We start from the raw sequence: 8,983 nt of genomic DNA, 5'->3' as shown, positions 1-8,983 counted from the left end.
TTTCATGTCAATTATATGTGTAATCTAAAGAATATACATGAATAAGCAACCAAAAACACTAAAAAAAATAGTTCAGACTTTGTAAAGTACATGAAGGTCTAACCACTATATGGTACAGTTGTAACTATTTCAAAATAATATTGAATGAAAGAAAATGCAAAAGAATAAAAAATTTATCCCCAGAATTCTGAGTACATAAAAGTTCAACTGATAAACAATCCATCTTTATAACTAAAATTTTTAAATGAGTGGACCCTGAAATAGCAAACATTTTGCATTGTGACATTATACAGAAGAAACATTTCTTAGGCAATGTATTCATATTCAACAATAACTATAAAGTACAATTTTAATAAAGACATTTAAATAACATGATGACTTTTTCTGGTTTAATATATTTTAGCTAATGCTACAAAAACATGCAGGCTATAATCCTCACAGAATAAAAGCAAAACCCTTTATTTCTACTTTCTTTCTTTTTCTTTTTTTTTTTTTTCAAAGAGAGAGAGGGATAGACAGGGACAGACAGACAGGAACGGAGAGAGATGAGAAGCATCAATCATTAGTTTTTCATTGCGCGTTGCAACACCTTAGTTGTTCATTGATTGCTTTCTCATATGTGCCTTGACCGCGGGCCTTCAGCAGACCGAGTAACCCCTTGCCGGAGCCAGCAACCTTGGGTTCAAGCTGGTGGGCTTTTTGCTCAAACCAGATGAGCCCATGCTCAATCTGGCGACCTCGGGGTCTCGAACCTGGGTCCTCTGCATCCCAGTCCAATGCTCTATCCACTGCACCACCGCCTGGTCAGGCAAAAACCCTTTATTTCTAAATAAAAACCATTAGAAAGCTATAAAATATGAAGAGAAAGACTATTCTTTAAACATTTCAGATTAAGCTTTGCACAGTGGCAGTATCATACCAATGAGGTTTATCGAAGGAGCGATTATTGCTAATTGAAAACATTTCTTAAGCATTTCAGATTAAGTACACCATGTAAAGGAACATACTGAGAAAACAAATGAAAAACCTCATTAGTTTCTCCTGAAGTAAACTTGAATTAAAAAGCAAAAACATTTCCTAATTATGAAGTGCCCATTAATGCTGTATTCCTATTCTTACCAAAGAAAAATTCTGCTTATTGTATCAGCACTTATGATTCTCAAAGCAGAAATATGACAAAGATCTAGTAAAAAGTGAAAACACAAGACATAGTCCTAAGTAGCTCTCAGATGTGTAAGAGAAAGGCAGAATGACAGTGATGATGAAAACAGGTAACTGGACATTTTCCTACCTGCTGGGACATACTCTAAGGTCACCTATATAAGTGACTTACTGAAAATCTCTATGAGATACAGTGAGTCATGAAATTAATGTGGTCAATTAGGAAATAGAGACTGGAAATATTTTACTTCTTTTTCAACTCATAGGGAGATAGACATTCTACCTGCATGCACCCCAAATGGGGTCCACCTGGCAACACCCATCTGGGGCCAATGCACTCAAACAAATTGAGCCATGACTGCTAGAAAAAACAGAAAGAGAAGGGAGGAGGAGATGGGTGGAAAAGCAGATGGTCACTTCCCATGTATGCCCAGACTAAAATTACACCAATCACATCAACATACCATACTGAAGCCTACCACTCAGCCAAATGGCCAGGAATTAGATTGAAAATTTTTAATGATAGTTCATACTAAGCTAAAAAAAGTTTTGAAGGGACTTAGATTTTTGCATTTTGGGGAGGTGTCCTGTGCTGAGAAGAAGTCACTGAGTCTACACTCTGTAGGGTCATGTGAGAAACCTCCACAGGATTAGAAATGACAAACCTGAAAACATGTCTTGTCAGGGTTCAGCCCCGGGGGGGAATCCAGGGGTCCCAGAGGAAGAGACGCCATAGGCGAATTCGAATGAGAGAGCCGAATTCTTTTCTTTCTCTTTATTCTCTAGTTAGCATTTACTGCCAGGCATCTCTGCCAATGGCTGGTCTAACTTTACTTTTTATGCACACACACTAAGTTACAATCACATGGTATTTTGAATACATCATTGTTTTAGTTTCACTATGGTTACATATTTCCAGATAACAGTTAATTCATATCTATAAGCTATAAATCAGGTGGTAAGTCATTCAAAGTACAGTTATACAATAACTTGAATAGTAATAACAATATCGGTACAAATTTCTAAAAGATTAGTACTAATTAATAACTCTATTTTACTGTTGTTGTGAATCAAGGGTACAGAGAGAGATAGCAGACAAAATCATCAAGGACTAGCAAAGGACTACCGCTTGCTCAGGCAAATAGCCTTAAGTTCATGTAGTGTCCTAATTCTTTTTTCACAAGACTACAAAAGGCTTGCTATTTAAGAAACTGACATAGCATTAAGAGTAACTTTTACTTAAAGATACATAGAGTGCACCTGCAAGATAGCTAGTAGCAACATAATATCAGACGGCATTAATTGCTATTGCTGCTATGAATCCCACTACATTCCTCTTCTTATTCTTGGAAAATACAAAAATCTCATGAGAATGTTTTACTGAGAAAAGCCCAGCAACTGCCTTCAGTGACAAGTCTTTTAACAAAACATTCTTTACTTGCCAGCTGCGCTCCCATCCAAGGCCACACAACAGGCCACTCCACTCCACTTTACCTAAGATTCTAATGTCTAGTTCAACTTTATTCATTTACTATATTCATACACTAGTTAAGTTCTAACTTTATTCTTTCTAACATGATTAATAAGAAGAAATTCTCCTACAAACTTAATTCTTTATGAGGGGATATCATGGCCAGCCTCTTATTTATGAGCCCAGTTAAAGGGGCTTACAGGCTTTTCTGTGGAACTTACACCTTCTGTCTCATTTCCAAAGAAATTACTACGAATCTACAGGGGAAGCACAGTACTATTATCCCTGTGCCATAAATAATAGCACACACCCAGAAAAGGGGGGATATAAGGCCAGATTAATTCAAAAGGTCAAAGGGGAAGTATCGTTGTGCCTTTCCTTTGCGGTGACTTTGTCAACCCGCAGCCGTTGGTCTTCACTGCGGTAACTCTATCAACCAGCAGCCATCGATCTTCTTTTGCTGTGACTTTGTCAATCAGCAGTTGTGGATCTTCTCCTGCTGTGACCTTGTTAGCCAGCATTAGTGGATTGGCTCCCGACATCATCTCTGACCACGTGGTGGTTCAGTGGAGAGAGCATCACCCTGTGTTGCAGAAGACCCAGGTTCAAAACGCCAGAGTCATGGCTTGAAAGTGAAATCACCAGCTTGAGCACAGGACTGCTGGCTTGAGTATGAAATCATACACATGACACTGGTTGGTGGCTTGAAACCTAAGTTCGCTGGCTTGAGCACGGGGTCACTCACTCTGCTGTAACCAAGCCAGTAAAAGACACATGAGAAAGCAATCAATGAACAGCCAAGGGTAGCAATAAAGAATTGATGCTTCTCATCTCTCTCCTTCCTGTCGGTCCATGTTCCTCTGTCTTACATTAAAATAAAAAAGTGTAAACCTGACATATGTTCCCAGGTATCTTGAAATTTCTGCACCCAATTAAAGGATCTCTACCACTTCCTTCGTGAACTTCTACATTTAAAAGAAACAGCTTAGCACAGATACGTCAGCTATGTGCACAGGTTTCCCAGGTCCCTGAAGCAATGGAAGAGGAGCCAGATAATAGTGACCCTCAAAGTCCAAGGGGAGGACTTGGGCTACACAGCTAATGTGATGATGGTCATCACTGGAGCAAAATCATGGTCCAGAGAGAATGCAGGAGGACAGGATGTGTTGAAGAGTCCAGCTGTCCCTCTATGACAGCAACAAAAGTAAACCTGCTTCTCACAGCCCTTTCCACTGCAGCAGCTTCCCAACCACACTGTAAGGTCTGGCCTCCTCCATGACCTTTAGATCTCTCACCTGTGTCATCTGCCTCCTCATCCCACCTACCTGGGTGGAAGGATACAGTTTTTTTCACATCCCAACGCTCCTACACTTGCTCCAAAAAGTAATACATGCTTATTTTAAAAGGGAACAAGAATGTTGGTATAAATTCTACAATTTCCAATACATTTGGTGCCCCGGTGAAAAAACATGGCACAATATTACAATGTTCTAATAAATACTGTTTTCTGATAGCACTTTAATTGTTCTAAACAACACATAAGTTTTTATTTTAATTTTTTATTCATTTTAGAGAGGGAAACAGTCAAGTACATTAATCTGTTACTGCATGTGCCCTGACCAGACATCAGACCTGCAAACTGTGTGCTTTGGGACGATGCTCTAACCAACCATGGTATCCAGGAAGGGATAACACTAACTTCATTTTCCTGAGTTGAGCCAGTTGTGCAGCATGGAAACAGGTGTCCTCTCTCCACATACAGCACTCACATCAAATCGGCATCTTGGGTGTTCGTCATCTCCCACCTGGTCCTACAGCCTCACTGCTACTGGATTCAGGGTACTTTATTACAAAGCACCTTTTAGAGTGACAGCACTGTCCTGTGTGTGCTCACTTCATGCAATGTCAGAAGAACAGTGACAGGACATCACCTAATATTCAGATAAACACATTGGCAGAGACAAAGAACTGACTTGGATAACATCACTAACAAAAACTGAGAAATTTTTAATTTAGTGAGAGGAGTGGAGGCAGAGACAGTTTCCAGCAGTTGCCTCAACTGGGATCCACGTGACAAGCCCACTAGGGGGTGATGCTCTGCTCGAGGGGGGCCCTTGCTCCCTTGCAACCACAGCCATTTTTTTATTTACTTATTTTTTACAGAGACAGAGTGAGTCAGAGAGAGGGGTAGACAGGGAAAGACAAACAGAAATGGAGAGAGATGAGAAGCATCAATCATTAGTTTTTCATTGCACGTTGCAACACCTTAGTTGTTCATTGATTGCTTTCTCATATGTGCCTTGACTGCGGGCCTTCAGCAGACCGAGTAACCCCTTGCTGGAGCCAGCGACCTTGGGTCCAAGCTGGTGAGATTTTGCTCAAACCAGATGAGTCCGTGCTCAAGCTGGTGACCTTGGGGTCTTGAACCTGGGTCTTCTGCATCCCAGTCCGATGTTCTATCCACTGCGCCACCTCCTGGTCAGGCACCACAGCCATTTTTTAAGACCTGAAGTGGAGGCCAGAGATTCACCCTAAGCACCTGAAGCCAGCTCGCTCTAATTAAGCCATGGCTGTGGGAGGAGTGAGAGAGAAACAAGAGGCAGAGGCCTGGAGAATCAGATGGGCACTTCTCCTTTCTGTCTCGACTCATACTCAAACCCAAAACATTCACATGCTGGGCCGACATTCTACCACTGAGGCAACAAGCCAGGGCCGAGAATTTTAAAACTGTGATATAATGCTGTTATTCTCCAATGGAAAAACAAAATACACTAAACAAGATAAAGCTTTGTGATCTGAATGAAATTACCTGCATTTTCCAGTTGATTTCTCTATAACACTATATTCCAAAAAAGCCATTCTTAAAATCTCTAAGCAGGTCATATAAATAACATTCCATGACCATAAAAGGAAATAACTATAGGAGGGTTTTTTTGTTTGTTTTTTCTGAAGCTGGAAACGGGGAGAGACAGACAGACTCCCACATGCGCCCGACCGGGATCCACCCGGCACGCCCACTAGGGGGCGATGCTCTGCCCCTCCAGGGCATCACTCTGTCACGACCAGAGCAACTCTAGCGCCTGGGGCAGAGGCCAAGGAGCCATCCCCAGCGCCCAGGCCATCTTTGCTCCAATGGAGCCTCGCTGCGGGAGGGGAAGAGAGAGACAGAGAGGAAGGAGAAGGGGAGGGGTGGAGAAGCAGATGGGCGCTTCTCCTGTGTGCCCTGGCCCGGAATCGAACCTGGGACTTCTGCACGCCAGGCCGACACTCTACCACTGAGCCAACCAGCCAGGGCCTATAGTAGGTTTTTTATTAAAGTAAAAGAGATAACCGCATAGTGAGTTTCTATAACCAAGAGTCATGAGTTTGGGGAAAAGTTAATTATACAGAAATGCAATGTATAGAAAATCACTCATATTAGAAAGTGGTGAGATTTCTACTTGGCAAATAACTTTATCAGTATTGTTGAATTACTTCTTTTGATGCATTATTTCCCTACCCTAATGAAGACATGCACACACATTTCTTTATTTCTCAGTCCTCTCACTCCTACATTACATCTTCAGGTTACTAATGTATCTAATGCATTTTTATAAATCAAACCATGGAAATTTGTTTACACTGACTCAAATAAAAATATATGAAATAATACATAGGCTCAACATTTAAAAATAATTATACTAGGGTGGATTATTTTCAATTACTAGAATTTGTGAAGCAGAGCACTGTGATACTGGAGGGTGAGCAGCAGTTACAGAAGAGACCACAAGGCCGATAAAACAGACACATGGATGACTCACAAGCCCTGGAGGAACAGCACAGCCTGCCTGACTCTACCCGTGGAGGCCTTGGCAGAATGCAGGAAGAGAGAAGCAGGACGTAGCGCAAAAGCTTTTAACAGGATCCATCTGCAGACTCCTCAGCATTCTGAAGTTAGTTTTAGGTTGCTAAAAATAAACTGTAAAAAGCACGTATTTGGTAAGTTACACAAAGAACATAGCTAAGGGTGAAACATGGTGACAGGTCTGAGGTGGGAGAAATTCTATTGCTCACAGGGGTGCAGTAAGGCTAAAGTTTTCCCATGTTCTTTGTTACTCTTCTATCCAGTCTTAGCAGACATTAAGATATAAATTAGGACAAAGACTTTGGAACATAAATTGCACTTTACGCCTTAAGCCTCTGATGCTCAAAGAGGTTTTAACAAAGGTTTAATATTTTGCCAAATTACTTACATTTCTACTGTTTCTCTCCATCATGAATTCCACAATGTTGAGCAAGTTTCCAGCGCAGATAAAAGGCTTTGCCCCATACTTTACATTTGCAAGGTGCCTCTCTGGCATGTGTTCTCTTGTTTAGGAAGGTGAAAGCAGTCATTTCAGGTTATGCCGCAATCTCCATATTTGTAAGGCTTCTCTTGATAATGAATTCCTGAATATTTACTATGATTCCCCTGCCAAAAAAAACCCTTAATACACTCCCTACAAATGTAAGGTTTCTGTCCAGTATGAGGTTCCTGATGGCGAGCAATGTGCCAGGACTGGCCAAAGTCTTTGCTCATTCTTTTTGTTGGTAAGGCTTCTCTTCAGTATGAATCCTCTGATGTCAGGTAAGGTGTGAGGAGCAATTAAAGGCTGTGCCACATTCTGGGCATTGATAGGGCTTCTCTCCAGTGTGAACTCTTTGATGGTTAGTAAGAAAGACTTGATAAATTTCTAAAAGGTTTGCCACATTGCGTACATTTGTATGGTTTGTATTCTGTGAGAATTCTTTGATGTACAGTAAGATGTGATACTTGGGTAAAAGCTTTGCCACATTGTCTGCATTTGTTTGGTTTTTTTCTGTAAGAATGAGATGGCACTGGATCACTAGGTATGCAGGCTTTATTAGAGGAGAAAGACCTGCCTGGGCACTCTTCAGGTTATTAATCATGTTACATCTTCAGGTTACTAATGTATCTAATGCAATTTTGTGAATCAAACCATGGAAATTTGTTTACACTGACTCAAATAAAAATATATAAAATAATACACATAGGTTCAACATTTAAAAAGAATTATACTAGGGTGGATTATTTTCAATTACTAGAATTTGTGAAGCAGAGCACTGTGATACTGGAGGGTGAGCAGCAGTTACAGAAGAGACCACAAGGCAGATAAAACAGACACATGAATGATTCATGGAGGAACAGCACAGCCTGCCTGAGTCTACCCGTGGGAGAAGTCTTGCTCTGGGAGAAGTGCACCAGTACAAGCTAGGGGGACAATTATATGGGGTCAAGAAGAATTTTGAGCATGTGGGTGTTGAATCAAAAGTCCTGGTATGGCCAGAGCTCCTCCTTGGGGCGGCTTGTCAGCTTCTTGGAATTCCTCTGTCTCAGGGGCGATAGTCCAGTAAGGGTGAGGTCTGACAGATAAGCAGAACATCAAGAGGGCAGTTTGGAATGCACATATCTATCATTTCTCAACTCTGGTTACATATAAAAGAAAGGCAGTTATTAATTTTATAATATATGGTGAGGGGTGATGAGAAAGAGGAGAAAAAATTGGAAAATTATTGCTACTTCTGGAGAGAACTCAAGAAAAGAGCCTTGCCAAGCCAAGTCCCCCATCCAGTTAAGGAGGTCATCAATTTCCGTGCTGTAAGGTCTGAACCAGGCGATGTCTTTGAACACCTGAGTGAGGAAATAAAAAAATTTTGCGAGGTAATAATTGTGAATTGCTTGCTGCAAGTGCCAAGTAGTCAGAGTGACATGGTGATACACGGTCTCCTGGATGAGCTTCATGAGACGTGCTGGTCTGGTTCCTCTCAAATGGGAGGACATGTGGAGATTTTTAGAGACAGGGAACCTGTTGGTGTAAGTTTTAGAAGGACTGGGTATGTGTGGTTGAAAAGGAAGGGGGTTTGGAGAACATTCAGGAGGGAACTTCTCGGGCTGAGGGGCGGCTTCTTCCTGCTGTCATCCCTACCTATTTGATATTTCCTTCGTGAAGTTCTCCTTGGGGATTGGGGAATAGGAGTGTAGGAGCATTTGATTATAGGTAATTCTAGAGATTTCTCTCATCCGGGCCTGTATGAACTTGATAAAGAAGGGGGCAAGTATTTGGAGATCAGGAATGCAGAGATAAGGAGGGTTGTATAGCGGGGGTGAAAGTTCTTCCATGGTAAAGTTAGAGATATTCTTTCCTGGCAGCCCTGGAGAGAGCAGTTAGCTTGAGCTAAAAGAAGTGTTTCATGTTCATTTGTAGGCTCTTCTTCGGCCAAGAAGACCCAGTGATCTTGTCCCCTTACTATGTGAAGGGTAAAAAGACTGAGAAGCATTAAGAGGTAAATGTTATTTATTCTCCTAGTTCA

The 8,983-nt window shown here is 41.3% G+C and overlaps 1 non-coding gene across 1 annotated transcript; it reads left to right on the top strand.

Annotated features, from left to right (window-relative positions):
* Window positions 1-893: 893 nt before the first annotated feature.
* On the top strand, window positions 894-1,037 carry LOC136332603 (U4 spliceosomal RNA). The gene has a single exon (XR_010730783.1). It is a non-coding gene; the product is annotated as a U4 spliceosomal RNA (small nuclear RNA).
* Window positions 1,038-8,983: the final 7,946 nt, after the last annotated feature.

Source organism: Saccopteryx bilineata, chromosome 3 (assembly GCF_036850765.1).
Source record: "Saccopteryx bilineata isolate mSacBil1 chromosome 3, mSacBil1_pri_phased_curated, whole genome shotgun sequence".
Lineage (NCBI taxonomy): Eukaryota > Metazoa > Chordata > Mammalia > Chiroptera > Emballonuridae > Saccopteryx > Saccopteryx bilineata.
This window is presented reverse-complemented; position numbering and strand designations above follow the sequence as displayed.